The 20,651-nt window shown below is 31.9% G+C and overlaps 1 protein-coding gene across 8 annotated transcripts in view; it reads left to right on the forward strand.

Annotated features, from left to right (window-relative positions):
• Positions 1–8,033: 8,033 nt before the first annotated feature.
• LOC129953427 (zinc finger protein 2) overlaps positions 8,034–20,651 on the forward strand; it is a 56,269-nt gene continuing 43,651 nt past the window's right edge. For 4 of the 8 annotated variants that reach the window (XM_056066657.1, XM_056066663.1, XM_056066662.1 and 1 more), the window contains exons 1-2: positions 8,034–8,269; positions 11,421–11,918. The gene's annotated coding sequence lies outside the window, so the exon portion shown is untranslated. The other 4 variants (XM_056066660.1, XM_056066659.1, XM_056066658.1 and 1 more) reach the window with 4 other exon arrangements.

Raw genomic sequence — 20,651 nt, forward strand, 5'->3', positions numbered from 1 at the left:
TTATGGTGGATTTTGCGAATGATAAAATTGGGAAGTACTATTGGGTGGCTCGTTTCCTCTCTATCTCTCTCTTTTTCTCTTTCTTTTTCCTCTCTGAATCTGAACCTACTCGGAGTATTTAGCAGTTTCCCCTTTCATATAGCAGCAAGGATGATGATACTAAGGATACCATCAGTCAGAACTGATGGTATTTATGCAACCTACCTCTGATTTATGACAAAAAATACCTTATTTTTACTGTTGAGAATTAAAATGTTTTTTTTTTTTGGTCCGTGGTCCATGATTCTCATATATAATTACTAGAAAGTCATGAAAATGATAATTTTAATTTCCAGCTATTTTAATCAGGTTTTCGAATATTGTAATGCATTTTAAATACTTTGTATGCAAAATATAAACTACTTCCTAGAAATAAAGTAAGAGATTAAAAGAATTTTTGTTAAATTAATATTTTGAGTATTTTTTGTAATTTTTTTTTTTAATATTTTGTTAAAAATCCTGTTACTTTAATAAGAACCTCAATTCTGCATACTTTCAAGCATGATTTGACTGTTTCCTGCATTTGTGGGTGGTGATTCCACACGTGAATTATTCTTTCAATAAGTGACCGCATCTTTAGCTACTTCCCTCTTCATTAGCTCTCACACGTTTTCAATTGGGCTCATATCAGGGATGTTTCCCGGCCAGTCCAACAGAAGGATGTGTTCTTCCCTCAAATAAGTTTTTATGGACCGGGCTGTGTGCCATGGAGCTCTATCTTGCAAAAAATATGTAACAATACATCCAAAATTCTGCAGTGCATCTAATAATATGGCCAGGGAATGTATATTTTAAATGAAATCTCGCAATGTTGATAGTTTGACTTTTTTCCTGTAAAATTGTTCTGGATCTCTTAAGATTGATTACAAAATCATATTAATTGTTTGAAAGCATGGTGAAAATAAAGCTTGATTTTCTTACAAGTGAATATTTATCAGAAGTATACAGTATGGTTTTGTATCCGGTCGATCATCTGTTACCAATTTAACTTATTTCACTTCTTAAGTCACTAATGCTGTGGAACAAAAATTTCAAGTGGACGCAGTATACACTGACTTTAGTGAAACACCAAATACTTCTGAAAAACCTTGAGATTTTTGGTTTTCATTCTCACTTTCTTCGTTGGTTATCGTCATATTTATCTTGTAGAACACAACAAGTTTAGATTGGCGATACATACTCTAAGGAAATTCAGTGTACATCAGGTGTCCCACAAGGAAGCCACCTAGGTCCGCTCCTTTTTATATTGTTCGCTAACGATATTGTCTCGGTCTTTAATTATTATGAATGCTGATTATATGCGGACGATCTGAAAATATTTTCAAAAGTTTCGAGTTTGGACGATTGTCAACTTTGGCAATCTGACATTGATTCTTTATCAAATTGGTGTTACATCAATAGCCTAAAATTAAATATCAAAAAGATCAACACTATTTCTTTTTCCAGAGAATCTCATATTTTGTTATTCAACTGTATGCAATTAAATCTGTGGATTTAGATAGGTTTTGAAGTATTAAAGGCTTAGGAGTTATTCTTGATTCTCAACTTTCAACTTTAAAGGTCATTTAGATTATTTGGTTCCTAAGGCCAACTCGCTGGTAGACTTTAAAGATCCTTTCGTGTTACTATCCTTGTTATCTCTCGTCAGATCAATTTTGGAATATGCAGATTTTATTTGGAGTCCTATTTATATAGTTCATTCTGATCGGATTAAAAAGATTCAAAGACGATTTACAAAATATTTAAGAAAATGGGTTGGAACTTTATAGTAGTAGTTATAAGGCTAGATGCCAATTCCTTGGAATAAAGTCCTTACAATCAAGAAGAAAAATTCATAGTATAATGCTTATTAGAGACCTACTATGCTACCATATTAAATGTCCATATCTTCTTACCTTGGTACCAATCTATGTTCCCGCTAGGTCTAGATTCTTCTTATCCCAAAGAATTCACTTACAAATTATGGAAGTAATGAAAATTTATCAAGATCAATTGTATTTTTCAATGAAGTGTCTTCAAATATTGACTTTTTTAATCTTAATCGTAATAAATCTAAAACTGAAGTATTATATTTATTTACTTTTTATTGTGCTCTTGTAGTGCTTATATCTGTAAGCTGTAATATAAGCTATATTACAGCTAGATTAAAAAAATAAATAAAAATAAAATATTCACGTTACTGTAATCCTTATGCATGCAGTGCAATGATAAATTCTAAGAATCATTCTACGCATCGCAATACTATAATAAAAAAAATAAGAATTACGAGTAAATTACAATTTTCTACCAAACATACCACCTGAAGGAGCCAACCCTTATAGAACCCGTCAAATGCATTCTGACAATGCGATTAATAACACACGTTGTTCTTATAAAAAGTGTATAATCAACGCATGATCCGACTGCAACCCAGATAAATTTTTTGAATTTTCTCTTCGTCATTTACGTTGACATCAGTTGTAATAGTTATGTTTGATGCAGGCATTTTAAGTCCAGCGTACAAAATGAAGAAGTGCCTTTAACGGGTTGGGATCAAAATACTGTTTGGATCATAATACTTGATTTAAAAAACTGTATCTCAAAATACTGTATGATAAAATTACTGTATCTCATCTGTATCCTATCATAATTAACACACCAAACTAATTGATCTGTCAAAACCATCTAGTATTATACAGTATTATGAGATACACTACTTTGACAATACATCATTTTGAGATACAGTATTTTATATTAACAGTATTTTTAAATACAGAATATTAACCATACAGTATCATGCAGAATTTGTACAGTACAATATTTTAATAAACCCCATTTCGACCAGGTCCAGCCAGTACCTTATGTAACTCACATTTTAACAATAATGCGAAAAAGAAACGTTATTAAGATCTTTTTTTCTTTACTTAAGTACCTATATGTAGTAAGACAAGACAATGTCTAAGTCAGCTATATTGTACTTGTTTGTAGTCAAAAGATCCTGAATGTATTTAATGTAAAAAATAACTCTCAATAAATATGAAATGAATTAAAAGAAGTAGGCAAAATAAATATACATGCAGAAAACCTTTGAGCCTCAGATCAAAAGGTCTTTCAATTCTTTCAAAACTTCATCAAAGATAAATCTAAACATCCGATATTAAGATACATAGTTTGAAAAATGTATTTATAGGTGCAAAATTGCATGAGATTTTCCACTACGAACGGATTTCATGATACATGCCCATGTTCTGCATTTCACTTATTGCGAATACACTTTGCGAAAGTGAATTTGGGTGTTCCACAATTCGTTATTGTGAATTGGATTTTCGAACATGCATTTTTTGAACGCATTCAAATCACCATTTTTTATTTCTGTGAATTGATCTTTGTTAGCTTCCTTCTACTAGGAATCGGAGGGTTCCAGCAAGTTTTTGAACTGAAGGAATCGATGAAGGTATTATAAAAGGTTTTATTTCCCCTAGAATATATAAAAAAAGCGTCTTTGCTTGATCTAAAATAACAATGAAAGCTTAAAAGAGAAAACCCAGAATTTTCTTTATTTATGAGAACGATTCTACATAATTTTCATACACTTACACTATGTCAGGTAAATCCATTATATTTGATTTATCTCCCTATTTTTTATCTTGAATTCTTCTTTTCACTTAAAATTGAGAATAATATTGCATCCATCTTTAAAACAACAAAAATTTCACTTCAGAAACAAAATAAAAATGGATGATACTTCAATTCTGACAGTTCGAAATAATTTCGAAATTTTCGAAACCGATCTAATTGAAGAACATGCAATTTCATTTCACGTGAAATTGAAAAGTGATTTCAATTCCCTTTCTATCGAAATTCGGAACATGGGCGACAGTTTTTCGGGATTCGTAAACATTTCCGATTATACGATGGAATTCATGATAGGGCTGTACCTATATCTCATTTAATTCTTGAAATATGGATGATTAAAAAAAAAACTTCCCGAACGTACGAACGTACGTTCACACGCACTCTTTTAAAAAAAAAATATTTAGATTCTAGGGACCTAGAAAAGTCAACATTTTCAATTCGACAAATCAGACCGATTACAATAACTTCTTATGGGAAGTTAAAAATATGTAGGTACTTTGAAGATGTAGTTATTCAATAAATTCTTCCTTTATTAATATGGAGTCTTTGGAAAAAAAAACTTAAACAAATATTTTTACATTCAAATTATTGTGATCTTGGTTAGCAAACAGGCTTCAATGGCTAACAAAATCGTCACCATACTTATAGGAAGCTGACTAATGAAATCAGACAAAAAATGTTTGTTTTGAAAAACTATAGGTAGCATTGGGAACGATCAAATTTGATTTCTTTATGTAATCTTAACTAGGGAACAATGTTTCCATATGCATCCACTCCTGCAGGATAGACGGTTTGTGCCGAGATTTGTGGTTTACACTGAATTCTCATTGCGCATACTCAGCAGAAGTTGGCGGTTAGCTAGTTTTTTAGTTTTAATGATAAGATATTTTTCTTTCAAATGGGTTTTATTTCTTTAAGTACCTATGTAAAAAACCACAATCCACCATCCTTAATATCTATGTATCTACTCGTATGTAGGTATAGGGAGGCAGGTACTTGGTAGAGTTATAATTAAACAGGTCACAGGTATTGTCGATTTGATCGAAATTTTTGTTTTACAAAACTACCCATCTACATCTGAAATACCTACTCCACCCCATTCACACATCATACTCACACTTGCTATACATAATATCCCCATAGTCGCAAGCTACTCATAGTTAAAAAAAAAAGAAGAAAATATTTCACCGTCTGCGAATTGCAAAATCTCCTGATTGGCCAATTTTGTGTGTTTTCCATTTTTACTCCAGGAAATTAACTAAATTAACTCGAATGTGTTGTGTGAGAGAAAATCGAGTGGCATCCAGAAGCATCCCCACAGCTCTATATGTGTGGGTATTTAATTTTCGACCCTTATACTTTTCTCTCCCTCATCCTGTACCGTTTCTTGTGATGTGATTCCTCTGAACGAACCTGGGATACATGTATGTATTTTATAAGCAAATGCAGTACTCGCACAGTCATAAGGAAGAGAGAAGTGTAATTAAGCTTAGGGAAAACAACAACGAAGGGAATAAAATATTTATAGATATAGCTCGGGAAGAAGGTATGGGTGGAACAAAATCAAAAAATAAACATAACATGACACAAAGCTCATTGTGAAGGCATATATAAGCTCTGATTGGTTAAGTTATTCAAGTGGAGATTCAGCTCCCAAATGATGCTTATCGTATACATCCTTATTTGGCAGTTGGTTCCATAATGAGCCACAAAAATAAAGGATTAATGAATATGAGCTACGACAACCTTTTTTCTCAAACCTCAAAAATTAAAAATACATAACTATTCTCTCTCTCCTAACAACATCCCTCCTCCCCCACCTCAACATTCTGTACCTACCTAAGACGACAAAAGTTTTGATTTTCCTTGGTCCTTTTTTGGTCATAATATTGATGCATAGGTAGGTACTATGTAATGCCGGTTTAATTTTTGTGCTCGGATATGCATAGGTATTTATAAAGTATAATACATAGGTATTTCGTCTCCTAGAATCTTCATCTCCATTTTTTAAAAAGACCCCCTTTAGTGAGGAGTGCGTGAATAAAGAATAAAAAAATTAATGTGGGCTGGGCTTTTGTTCCATGGAAGAAAAACAAAAAAAAAAAGCAAGAACAAAACAGAAGCACATTAAAAAGAGACAGCAGAAAGAAAAATGTTTTGTTTCAATTAAAACACATTAAGCCCGATATGTTCCTCTTCGTGTCGTGAACTCGTATCGTACCACATCGACATCCACAGTGAGATGAGAGGTTCTCCCACTTCATCATGGGTTTGGATTTGCTGTTGCAGCTCCTGCTTAATATTCCTCTTCTGTTTGTTCCTAGGTGCCTACCATTCCAAGGATATTGCTTTTGTTTTTAATTTTGTTCTTATTTTTTTTTATGGAAACCATAGCGCACCATGGAGGTCCGAAATAAGGCTCCACTCGTCATTGCCTATCTCTTTGAACGCCCTCACTGAAACACAATCCCTTCATCTCTCTCACTCTTTCTTTTTAGCTATATTTTTTCTCTCATCGGAGCTCTTTTTCGCGAATTTTATTAATTTTTTTTTATTCAGTATTAAATTCAATCGTTATCGCACAATCCTCCACTACTTAGGAAAACAATCACTACCATTTTGCATTAATTTTGTTCGGTATGCTCCCTCTCTCTTATTCTTTTTCTCTAGTATTTTATTTTATGTGAAAAGATTTGTTTTATTTGGCGTTAGTGAAGTATTTTTCGGCTTTGGCTAGTGTGTGTTAATCGTATCTGAACTGGATCTTTGTTTCTTCTCTTAGAATATTTTAAATTAAGAGAAACTCAAATAAGTTAAGGTTTTAAGTTAAGTTGATCTTGCCACCCTTAGTGGCGACAATTTTGAGATAATACGAAAAGCAACAGTTTAGGGAAAAAAGGTGAGAATTATAAAAATGTTTAAACTTTTACTTCAAGTAAGCTAAAGTAGGTAGGGACACACATATTACGTATATGATCCCGAAAACCTGCGCTTCTAGTAGCTGTAGGGAAGTTTATTAGCTACATGACCCTTTTCACAACAATTTAAGGACCTACCTATGCACATATATTCATTTAAATTTTTGCGATTTTAAAAGTGTAGTCCTCTCACAATAGTTTCTGAAATCCTATTTGATCTCTTAAAAAAATAAGTAATTAATAAAACTCACTTACCTATACCCTCCCTCTGTCTGAAATAAATAAACTTGTTTTGCTTTAAAAACGCTCTCTCTTTAAAAAAAAAAACGCATTTTGAAGTTAAATGCAGTCGGTTCGGTAGTGTTCGCCTACGAGTGCAGTAGAAATCAAAACTCTTTTTGTTTTTCTCTTTATTATAAATTGAGAATTTCAGATTGGTACCTATGGGTTTGCATTTTTTTTTTGAATTAATGATTTTTGTTTTTGTATCTATTTTTCTCTCTCCAACTCCTTGCCTTATATACTGAAAATCTTAGACACTTCATAAAGGTGCACTGTGCTTTTTTATTAACATTTTATTCAAAATCAAAATCACTGCTATTTAATGGCTATTCTCTTTTTCTCCCTCTTTCTTAAAACTCAGGTTACAACTGTTCCCTTGTCTCTAGGATCAAGCACCAAGTCTTACAATGAATAAATAATTATGTGTAGGTACCTATATCAATGCAAAAATTCACACGCCTAAAAATCAGTAAGAAAGGATGCAGATGCAGCAGAGCGAGCCCCGTTCAACCTTAACCAACCGTCCCACACTATACAATGTTGCTACTCTACTCATACTTCTCATTTTCACCCATACAGATGCGTACTATAAAATAAACAACACAAAACTCCCCCCGTCCATCCTCAGCCCCCACACCCCCTTCACCTACCCCATCCCACCCCACCAAAACAAAAACAAAATTATAATTGAAGAGATGTATAATACCAAGAACTAAAGAACGAACTAGTAGCAATAATTCCTCATGCTACTTAATTGGAATTCAAAGGAGGATTCATTAGATACACAAGCCAGAGCCAGCCAGCTAAGATACAACACCAACAACAACAAAGCCGACAAAAATTTCATTCAATTTGCGAATAAATGCCCACATACACTCTCATCACGCTCAGGCAGTAACACCCCAGCCTTATTTTGCATTCATCGTTTCGCTCAGACTTCTTTTGTCAAAAAGAGATATAAAATCAAAGTTTTCCGCTGTGTGTTTCTGTTTTGTTTTTCGTTTTTTTTTTTCTGTTTCGAAAGTGAAAGAAATGAAGCACTCTGATTGTGATTGTTAAGAGAGAGCGAGTGAGTGAGAGAGAGCGAGAGACATAGAGAGTGTCCGATCGAGAGAGTGCACATTTTGTATCTATAAACTGTATCTGTACACACATTCATTGAGTCGCGCGACGCGCAGAGTAGGATGTGATAGAACTGTGGTGGCATAAGCAGAACAACGGGACGTTGAACGCAGCCGAGCCGAGGCTAAAATTCAAAAACACAAAACCGAAATCCCGCACAGGCACACACAAATCGCCGCCGTCGTCGAGTCGATGTTGGATGTGGATAAAAGTTGTGTCGAAGTTAGAGGTTAGAAAAGATACAAAACAAAAAAGAATCACAGAAATACAAAAATACAAAAAGTAAGAAGAAGGTAATCGTCACCTCTTCCAACCTTTTTTAAATTCGTTTCATTCCCTAGTTACAAATTGGACGGGTAACGTAACGATAACGCTAACGCTAACGCCGTCGTCGTTTTCTGGTCGTTCGTTTCTCTTCGTCGTGTGTCGTTGTTACGGTTATCCCAAACAAAACGACCAACCTCTATTCGTAGTCAATTTTCCGTCGTGATGTTTACCTATTATTATTATAGTTATAGCACTTTTAACCGTGGCGCTGATTTGACCCGTTATATCTATTTCAATTTATTTTTATGTTTCGGTAAAAATTTTAAACTTTTCAATTGCTAGTTCTTATTAATTTATATTAGTGTTACAGATACGAAAAAATAAATCCAAAACAAATGAACTGTGGATAGTTGAGTGTTAAAAAAAAAGTGTGTTCAGTATACTTTGTGAAACTTAAACAACAATTGCGAAAGGATACTCGCATTCATAAAATAATGAAAAAGGATTGGAAAAAAAAAGAAAACTAGTGAAAAATGTTTCAAGAAAATCAAACACAATTCGAGTGAAAATACTTATTTTTTTTTTTACTTTTTTTTTAAATTTTAACTCCTTGTTAAAAAATTGGATTTCAAAAACAAGAGTCGAAGGGAAAATGTTTTGATAGTAGTTTTGAGAACACACAGAATTTCCATATTACAAAAAATACTGAAAGATTGTTTAGACCCTGAAAGAACCAATTTACCTTTACCTATAAGGATATTGATGGAACTATATTTCTGTCTTGAAATGTTTATTTTTTGTTCGTATAGATTGGGTTTTAAAGCCTTAGCTCATTTTTCCACAAACGATTTTAAATTTCTGCGAATAGGTAAAAATAAATGTTAAGATATTGAATGTTTACCAAACTGAAAATTGGGCACTTAAAACACCATCCTTCGACTCGATTGAGTAACGTTGTTGAAAGTTTAGAAACTTAATTGCTTTTTAGCACGTTAATCAAATGATTTGAATCAAATAAGCGCTCCAAAAACAAAACAAAACAAAAATGGGAGCATCTTGAAATCCATAGTTTACAATATTTGAATTGAAATTAAAAAAATCAAATTAACTTCTCAGAAGAAGAAATTGTTTGCATATCGAGAGCATATAATGTATAAATCCTTTTTATATATTTTAATACCATAAGAAGTCATACATAACTCCTAATTATGAATCCACTTTACAATGTTCGTCGGTTGGTGAAAAGTTTTGCGACCGCTAAACCTATGTTCTAAGTTTTTTGGTTCGAGATGTTCAAAGTTCAAGAGTTTTACTCATGTCAACTCTTCTAATTTGACAGGTTACTAGAAGTGTTAACTAAATCTCACTTCGGAAAACTTGACCTGAGACATTAATTCTATAAATTTGGATGCTATATGTGTTTAAATTTATTTGCTATCTATGGGTTATACCCATAGTACCTTGATGAATTTAAGTGGTTTGAGGAACGTAATACAAACAATAAAATCGGTCTTTAATTGACTTTTCAAATTAGCTTGTCATCTCATTAAAAATATTCCAATTGAGGAAGAGCGTGACAAAGGCCGTTTTTATTATTTATTATACTTACGAATGCACCAAAAACACAGCAATGGGAATGGTTGATGGATGCCTAAACTTAAATATCCTCAAGTCCCTAAAGCAATAAATCTTAAACTCATACTTTTAAACGCTTGTACTCAAATTGTATGCAACTACCTATGTTTTTATGTAAACAGCTTTTAATTACACTAAACTAAAATATTTTAACCAGAAAAATAAAAAGTTAAAATACCGGTAAACTTAATAACAATTGTTACAAGTGTATTTTAACAAACAATCGATCCTCTGCATCTTATCTGTCAAATTTTATGACACTAAAACTCAGCTGAGAGGACATTTAAATAATAATTGAAATTCAACAGTAACTGAAAAATAAATATGAACTAGGTAAACTAACTGTCATTTAATCGATCGTTATGATGATTGTAGGTATGAAATTTGTATTTTTCGATTGACAAAAGAAACACCTATGGAAGTACACTGGGTGGTAGTAGTGGAGCGCGAGCCGAGTATATCTCATTGCTGATACCGTCATAAGCCGCGCCGCGTCGCGCTACGGCCATTTGAGATTCTCTTAGAGGAGTTATTATCATATCAAATTCTCTTTCCTTTTGATTTTTGTTTAATATTCAATTGTGCACGTGTGTGAGTGTGTGTGTATGTAGTAGTATATGCATACATATTAAAATTTGTGTGTATTTATATGGAATGCACATTCTTAAAGGAAGTTATGAAGAGAATAAAAACATTTCAAATTCGCATGCGTTGCATTGCTTGCTTTTGTGTTAATGAATCTCTCTCTTTCTCTGTCTAACTCTCTGATATCTTTGTGTCTGTTCTGTTGTATTATTGGTATTATGTTTATCATAGACCACCACCAGCACCCGTGTGTTGTAGGTTGTAGGCTCTCATCTCAGAGTAGCAGGCAGGAATTAATTTATTTATTTATTTGTACTTTATGTTTTTGTTTTTATTTTTTTAATTTTTTTTCTTGTCATATTGAGTACTCTCCTTAAAACGGTCGTAGTCGTTGTTCTCCTTCTTGCCTAGGGTCTCAACACACGCTGTGTAAGAAACATAAGACATTGTGGTTGAACCGTTTTTTTTTTTTTCTTCAACATTATCTGCTCTCATTTGTGCATAACACACACCTATTTTTTTGAATTTGTATCCTAAAATTGTGCTCGATTATGTATTTTTTTTTTCTTAATTCTCATTTCCGAGCAAAACTACTTATTAACATAATGAACGAAAAACTATAGCTACATAATTTGAAAAACCATTAAAGGCTTATCACGATGTCGCCATCGCCATCATACAGTTTTCCGTTGGTGTTGTCCTTGGCTTATGGCCTGGATATGTCGTCGCAGGGTCGTTAATGTCATCGTCATCCATCGCGCGCAAACAACCCTTTTTCTAATTCAAAAACTGCATCGCTAAAAACCCGACGAGAATATAATTTTTTTGTTAACTAAAATTGTATCAACATTTCAAACGGAATAAACCTACCCTTTAAATAAAAGACAAATCTAATCAAAATAAAAACATTCAAGTGTTTGATTTGGTTTTAAATTGTTATTTTTTTTTTAATTTCAGGTTGAAAGAAAAGTTAATTTTAATTACTTTTTCAAAGTTTATTTTGTTTTAAATGAAAAGCAAAAAAAGAAAATACCTATAACAACAACAACAAAAGTCAGCAAATCAATATTACCAGTGTGTGCGTGTGACTATGTGAAATATAATTAATTACAAAAAAATTAATATATAGTTGTATTATTTTTTTTTCAAAAAATTAGAAAAAAGCATCTAAAGTTCCTAACTTAATTGTATTAAAATATAAAACATATATTTATCTAAAATTAATATATGATAATCAAAAAATAAAAAAAAAATAAAAAATAACAACAAAAGTGCCCACTGAAGAAGAAAAAAAAGTACATAATAGAAAATCTGAAATATATCTTCGAAGTAAATCAAATAATAATATTACAAGGATTATACCTACCTACATCATAAATTCATCAACATTCCAATTCAATAAACTAGGTATCTGCTGGAATTTTTGAAAGTGAAGACAACAAAAATTGCTAAAAAGTAAGTAGGATATCATTTTATTATTTATGTATATCTAATAGTTATTAGAAACATTTACGTTAGCATAATTTTGGTAGTCATAGTTTTTTAATTTATGCCTATTTAAATTTATCTGTCATTTTTCAAAGTCGAAATCGTATAATTACAAATGCTGAGAATGATTGAGAAATGATTACACTTACATACTTTTTATTTTTTAACTTTGACTATTTGTTTTTACATATATTTTCTTATTTATTGGGCTTTTGGTTTATATTTGGTTTAAGTTTATTTACAATTGTTGAATCTACGATTTTAAGTGATTGCGATTAATTGTTTTTAACAAGTTTTGGTAAAACTTTATGCTTCTGTCATTCAATATTTCTTATATGAATCTAAAGACTCATTTTCTGAGGATAAAGGATATTTTAAAAGAGTGTTATTAACTTCAATCGGTCGATTTGAAAGAAAAATTTAAGGCTTTGATAAATATTCCAATTTAGTTGGAGCAATTTCTAACACGGCTTTATACCAATTAATTATACAGAAATGAAGACTGACTTAGATGTCATATTTTTCTTAAAGACCTTAGTGACTTCTCATAAACAAAACTAAATAAAAATGTTTAAATTAAACGCGAAAAATATAGGTAGGTACTTATAGATACTTTGGTAGATTTAATTTAACGACGGTAATATGTTTTGTTTGTATTCAAAAAACGAAAGAAGGATGTTTATGATTAGGTCCATTGGATCCTAGTGTACAAGGATCTAGTGACCCTTGCTTAAATTTATTTTTGACAAATCCGAAAGAAGATGTTGTCAATACTCTCGTTACGGTAGAATAACTTTCTTGTCTGAAATGGAAAAGACCGATAATAAATCAAACTAGGTATAGGTTACGATTAGAAGATCTCATCTCCTAACAATCATTAGGTAGACTACAAACTTTTCGTTGAAGTTTTAGTGAATTTTATTCGCTGAAAAATGAAAATAGTGAACTTTTCAAAGTTGTCAATTTAAACTTGAACTAGAATCTATTTGGCAAAAGTTTTGTATTTTTGGAATTTCAGATTTAACAGTTTGCTTATTTTGACATTCACACTTATAGTGTTAAAGGGCTTAAACAAAAAATGCGTTTCTTTTTTGGCCTACTCTAGGATATATGGTTTGAAGAAAATAGAACCATTTGCTTAATTCGCTAGCCGCCTCAACAAAACCTTACAGCCTCACATAAACATTTTTTAAAAAGTTGTGTTTTTGTTTGCTTTTTTGAGTTAAAATGGAAAATACAATTTTGTGTAGTGTCAAGTGACTTTTATATAACAAGACACATGCTATTGAAAACTAAACGTGATATGGAAATCAAAAGCGTGGGAGTATCTTAACAGCGAATCTATGCTCCAATCAAACAAATAATTGAATCTATTAATATAAAGATGTTGCTTTAGGTAGGTGTCTACAGAACGCAACTGATAAGAAAGCTTTAAAATTCTAGATGGATAAATATATATTTTATGTAACAAAACAGTTTTAAAGGGAAATTAACACATTTGTCTTAGATCTGAAATATTTTAACAATATTATAATAAATGTATAAAAGCTTAATAATAGTTTATTTGGAGGGAACTTAAAAATTCTATTTGGAACTCTCATTGTTCAAATTTTCTACAGATGGTTATTGTTGCTTAATTCATTGGATTCGAGTACAATAGAAAAAAAAATGATTATTTATAATGTTTTGTAAAGTATTTAATTCTAAACTAAAAATCCTTTTGAATCAAATGCAGAAAATAATAGGGACGAATTTGTGTTTTTTTTACGTATGTAAAAAGCAAGAATAAAACAAGTGAAAATACCGCCGGCCAAACCAAAACTCTAACAAGAAACAGAAAAAGCATTCAGTTTTGTGTAGGCGGCTGCGGTTTCATCATGATACATCTTTATGTGTGCTCTGTCTCTCGAATTGGATTTAAGCTATGTTTATGTACGTATTTTAATTAATGAAAGAGCATCAAAATAAGGGCTGTTCTTGGCTAAAGTAAAGAAATTAGATTTACAGAAAGATAAGAGTACTATAATATGTATGTGCAAATCAACGAATTGTATAATAAAATAAAAACAAATAAAAATTTCTGTATATAAAACTTATATCTATGTAAGGTATACTTCTACTACACATACCTCTCTACGCAATAACTATTTGCCACCCCTTGATGAGATTTTTTCTTTAGCTTTATTTTGCTAAACGTTAAAAGCTTTTCTTTCTTGTTTGTCAAATCAACATCAACATTCTTCTAATGAAAGAGTGCAAAAATATTCAATTCATTTGTATCTAGATATTTACAACGTTTTATATACTGTTTTACATATTTATATATTATACATATGTATTCATATATATATATATACATGAGTATATGTATCTACAGAGAGACAAAAGTTACCACCAACGAAAGATTAAATTGATCAAATGTGAGGGAGGATGCAGTAGTGGAGTTTTTGGTAGTATTCAATGTTGTAGTGCTTCTTGATTGGACGGAAACTTCCCGCGTTTAAACAAATGAAAAAGAAAAAAAAACAACACGAAAACAAAGCATGCTTAAGAATAGTATGAGTATCTACTTATATTTTAATTAATTAAGAAGGCGAAGATGAGATGAATCTCGGCTATGATTCGTCGATTCGTCGTCGTAGTCGTCGTCGTCTCGTTTAGATTGCCTCATGCTCATGCAGTTGGGGCAACATTCACGTAAACCTATATTTACGCAGTCTTGAGGGTGGGGCTTCATGTTTATGGACGCTATTTAGACATTAGGTATTTTAGTGTGAAAAAATGTATTTACTAATTTCTTGTATAAATTCTATACTTGTCCTTCAAAGTGTTTAAGTATCTACATTACATAGGTATGTGCAGTTATCATTAGATAGATGTCTTTATACTAAGAAGATTTATTTTTACATATACAAAATCAACGACCAATCAGTATTTTGTTAATAAGTTGGCGAGAAGAGAATTTTTTTCCTTCTCTTACTTGTATTTTGTATTCTTTTCGTATTTTGAATTTAAGAATGGAATTATTGATATCCTCAGGTATCTCAGGTGTCTGTTTTGTTTATCATTCAACTTCCATCCCTTTGAACTAATTGTACTTATTCGATAAATCAATAAATCAACGAAGAATCTTCAGTTTTTGAATCTTATTGCTCTTTGAAGTTTATAATTCTTAAATACTGAATATACAAATATTGTTCAAGTTGGATAAATCTTTAGAACTTAAAGTTATATTTTGTTGTCAATTTTCAATTAAATAATTATTTTTCATTGCTTTCTTGAAATATAAACAGCTATCTAGATTTTTTTTGCGAACAACCAATACATGTGCATAAATCATACCTTATGGTGCCTGCGTTGGGCGCCACTCTTAATTTTGTGTGTTGAATTTAAAACCAATATTGTTTAAATGTTCTTACCTAGTACCTATAAGAAACATTCCAACAAATAAAACATATTTAGGTACCTATATTCAACCCTTGTATATAAGCATCCCCTAATTAAAACTTCTTGTGTGATCGGTTAGCAACTTTTTACCACTACCAAAATCGACTAAACTGACTCGACAAGCATTATACATCACACCATCATACCGTTCCATCTGCATTTGTATGTAGACTATCGAGGGATAAAATGATGATGATGATGGTTCATAGCAAAGCACAACTCTGGGGCACAGGCAGACATAGGCACCAAAAAAGAAAAAGCAAATAGCAGAAATGAAGGCGTTCCTCATTTCCGCTTCTGTATTTACCTTTTTTCGTATTGTTTTCTTCTTTTTTTTCGTCATCAATGTTGATGTTGTTGTTGTTGTTGGTGGCTTCTGTTGCTGCTGATTTTTATTGTATTTATGTTCTATTTCAGTAGCCGTTCGTTCTCATTAACCGTTTGTGCGCGAACTTGTGTGGGGTGTTTTGTGCAAAAACGACAACAAAAAGCAGAGAAAAAGAAAATCTTGAATCAAAGGGCGGAATTATTAATATCCTCTCTCGCTCTTGCCTTTGCCGCATCTCTGATGCGAACAAAAGGTTGTGTTTTAAGGGTTGATTACAAAAATGTATATCAGTACCAGGGCAACACCAAAAACATCGCATCGCCAATATGTAAGGTGCCACAGCATAGTGTATGCGTTATTACACAGAGTAACTAAACAACAACCCTTGGTTCTTCTTTAACGTTATCCCTTTTGTCGATTGTCGTCGTTTGTCGTTTGTCACGCTTACAACCTGCGAATCCTATTTCAGTTGCTTTGTGCGTTTTAACATGTGAACATATTTTATTGGTATATGTATATACTTGGTTCATGGTGCTTTTGCCTTGAGACTCAGCAGATTTGGTCGGTCGATTTAAAAGCATCATCCTGCTATTCGTAGGTACATCAGACTACAAGTATGAAGGTAAGTTTTGCTATCCAACCACCCACACAACCCTTTACGTATATAAGGTTTTGACTGCTCTCTCCTTTTTTGTCTGTAATTAGTGCGCAAGCAATTAATTAAGGGAGGAGCACAGTATTTTAGCAATGTCTTGATTGGAAGAGAAAGAGACAAAGTCTGTTTTAATTAAAACCAACAAACCCCAAGAGTTGTAGAACTAAGCAAAGAATAGAGCATCGGCATTCATTCTGTTGGTTGTCACTTCCTATTTTTATATTTTCATGTACATACATATGTGTTGGGTATATCTATATGTACACATAAAATAAGAAAAGGCGTTAATTAGAACTCTCACCAATCACAGATGAACATCAGCTTTCCTTATTTCATGTGTTCCTTTTTACATGATTTAGATCGAGGAATAAGATACATACGTAGTTTTGAAGAACATTTAGGATTTTCTGAAAAATATTTAATTTAAATATAACTTAGGCTGATGAATACTTCTCGCGTTGGGCGCCATTTTTGAAAAATTGTTGTTTTTTTTAAATTATACAAATTTCCCTGAAAAACAATATAGGTATTATCTAGCACAGAAATGAGGTAGATAAAATTTGATCTTGACGATCAAAATATAAGCTTTAGGCACTACTGCCCGATGAATGAATAGTTCAAATTATTTAGATAGTTAATCCCTCAATTAAAGATACTTAAATCTATTTCAATTCAACTATTGCATGAAGAACCCAATAAAGTAAGGGTCTTAAAAATGATTGAAGGTTTTAGCGAATACAAACTTATTTCATAAAAGACACATTCGTGTATATGCAAAGACACATTACAAAAAATTTATAAAAATGCATGCAGGTAGAGATATACATTTATTTACTAACCTTGCCAACATTTATCATGCGATAATTGTTTTGAAACAAACCTTTATCTACATCAGCACAAAAATGCAATGTTTTCTACCTACTAACACATTCATATAAATGCAGTTAAAATCAGAGAACATACAGGAATTCCATCTTTATCCTGGCATTGCCGTCGTCGTTATCGTCCTCTTCGTCGCTCACCGACTCCGATTGGAATTATGAACATATCTGGGAAAGGGGAACAGGTAGATACAAAAAAAGGAACTAGAAACTACTGTGCACTACTTCAATGTATAAAATAGAACGAATAGCAACTGCACAAACCAACAAAACATCTCTAACACACAAGCATGCCCATTTGCAGCCTGCCACATATAAACATATATCCATGCAACTAAACTTTCATATAGGTCTATTACCAATACCTGCCTATGCCTACCAACTTTAGCTTGAGCTCTTATAAATCTATAGAAACATACTGCAATAACGCAACTGCAGCAAGATACCACCATTCACCAAAAAACAAAAAAAAAAACTTACCCATCCAAACAAAAGAATGCCCAAAAATGGAAATTCGCCTAAAAAGGGGTTTATTTTTCGTATTACTTTTCAAGATTTTTCCTTAAGAAACTTTTTTTTAGACATTTGTATAAGAGAGTAAAAACATTATCGCGCACCAACCCAACAAAATAAAAACAACTACATGTGATATGTGCAGTACATTGGTTATATCATTTAAATTCCATCATCGTTTCGTATCAAACCATCAGCAACATCTCAAGTGAACTCAACTAGCTATTCGATCCACCATTGCCATAAATCCCCTACGTTACACACTCCCACGAAGTAACGGCTTAAAGAATTATTATTACCTTTACCAAGCGTGTCTTTCTGAGCCGAGGAGCAAAATCCGAAACAAAAATTATAACAAAGCAAAATATTGTCCTCGTTGCTGTTTGTAAGTATAACCGTATGAACGACCATCCGCGTCGTAATCCGCCATTTTAAATCTAACTTTATAGGTTTATGTATTTTCGGAGGTCTGCAGTAGGTACTTTTGCAACTGCTTTCATCGCTCTATCTAACACTTTGTACTAGAATGCGGTTGTGAGATGATAAGTATATTTCGGGCTAGGGGTTTTCTGATTTGAATCTACCCGTATGTGATTGAAATTTCTAGAAACAGTAAAATAGATGTCGAACTGACAAAGCCTGATCCGAGGTTCCGACTTTACAGTTAATTGATAATAATGTGAATCAAAATTTAGGTTGATTGACAAAGTTAATGAATATAGGATTTGATTAATTAGTTCTCGGCTAATATTAAGAACCTATAGTGTTAAAAATACTTAAGAGAATAAGATAATTTCTTCACATAGTTCTTCAATCGTTTTTGAGTGTTATGATCTGATGGTGATGATTCTGGTACTCGATAGTTTTATTTAACAAATATTTCTAAAAATCTATCAGTGAAATTTTAAAAGCTCTGAAAATACACGTTTATACATTTGCTTCCTGATTGTAACATTTTTTACATTCTTCCCTTCTTGGAATTGGAATGAATATTTTGTTTGCGCCCTTCTAAATTTATTTCAATTAAATTTTTAAATTATAGACTGTTACACAGCAAAGCAAATGAGTCTTCATAGAATTTGATCCAAATTAAATTCAGAATACAAAAAACAACTGTATCTTACTATCTTTCTAATTTAAAATTCTTATTTAATGTTTCTATTTTCGGTGAATGATTTGTTCGTTCGAAACATTATTTATTTTTTTTAACGATAAATTAACGAACATTTCTTTTACTGAATCGTTTGTTTTTTGTCTGGCTAAAACTTAAAGAACTTTTAAGAACAAATTAGAGGTATTACATTTCAAATATCTTGTGATTAAAATCATACTGACCAAAAGATCCAACACAATGGGATCTGGAAGACTAAGTTCTCATTGATTTGGACCTTAAATCATGCCTATTTCTTGAGTCACTTCAGAATTTTATTAATTCTAGAATCTGCAACAGGTTCTGCATGTGGTTCAAGTCAAAACAATATGCTGGACTAATTCTTGAATACATTTTCATCGCATCTTTCAAAACAGAATTAACTACCTTGAAAAATGTCTTGAAAAGTGTGCAATACCATTAGTTTATTTGTCTAAATGATGCCCTTGTCGTTGGCACTTCTTTAAAGTTCAGCCCAGACTTATTCCATTATTTTAAAATCAAATCAAAATTTTGTATAGTATATGTTGTGTTATGGAGATACTTTTCTTTCTACAACTTTAATGAGTGCTTCGGTTCAATATCTTGTGTGGATCCTCGATAATTGACATGTTCTCTTGGGATAAAGGCATCATTTCGATGCTTAGAGTCAGAATTTAGACCTCTGCACATTTTTTTCATTCATTTCAAAAAATTACCTTGATAAATTCAGAATACAAAAAACAACTGTATCTTACTATCTTTCTAATTTAAAATTCTTATTTAATGTTTCTATTTTTGGTGAATGATTTGTTCGTTCGAAACATTATTTATTTTTTTTTAACGATAAATTGACGAACATTTCTTTTACTGAATCATTTGTTTTTTGTTTGGCTAAAACACAATGGGATCTGGAAGACTAAGTTCTCATTGACTTGAACCTTAAATCATGCCTATTTCTTGAGTTACTTCAGAATTTTATTAATTCTAGAATCTGCAACAGGTTCTGCATGTGGTTCAAGTCAAAACAATATGCTGGACTAATTCTTGAATACATTTTCATCGCATCTTTCAAAACAGAATTAACTACCTTGAAAAATGTCTTGAAAAGTGTGCAATACCATTAGTTTATTTGTCTAAATGATGCCCTTGTCGTTGGCACTTCTTTAAAGTTCAGCCCAGACTTATTCCATTATTTTAAAATCAAATCAAAATTTTGATAGGATATATGGTGTTATGGAGATACTATTATTTCTACAACTTTTATGAGTGCTTCGGTTCAATATCTTGTGTGGATCCTCAATAATTGACATGTTCTCTTGGGGTAAAGGCATCATTTCGATGCTTAGAGTCAGAATTTAGACCTCTGCACATTTTTTTCATTAATTTCAAAAAATTGGCTCGATATCAGATGGTGAAAAAAAACTAGCAAGAACTCACAGTGCTTCCACAAAAATTCTTAACAATCATCTTCAAGTATTTGGGATAAAACTTAAAGTTCCTTGATCGTCTGACAAGATTTTTTCCATCTTATCTGAACAACTTTGTCTTTGTTTTTCCAAACAGACAAACAAGAAACTCTAAATTTCAGCGTCTATATTATTTTTTCCATCACTGTAATAAGTTGCTTTAGTTTCGACGGACAAATTTTAAAACATTCATATAAATTCATCCAGATAGATATTATTCAATCAATGTAGATAGAACTTCTCAAATATATTTTTTCAAGAAGTAGAGGGATTTAATT

The sequence above is a fragment of the Eupeodes corollae genome, chromosome X, assembly GCF_945859685.1.
Source record: "Eupeodes corollae chromosome X, idEupCoro1.1, whole genome shotgun sequence".
In the NCBI taxonomy this organism is placed as follows: Eukaryota; Metazoa; Arthropoda; class Insecta; order Diptera; family Syrphidae; genus Eupeodes; species Eupeodes corollae.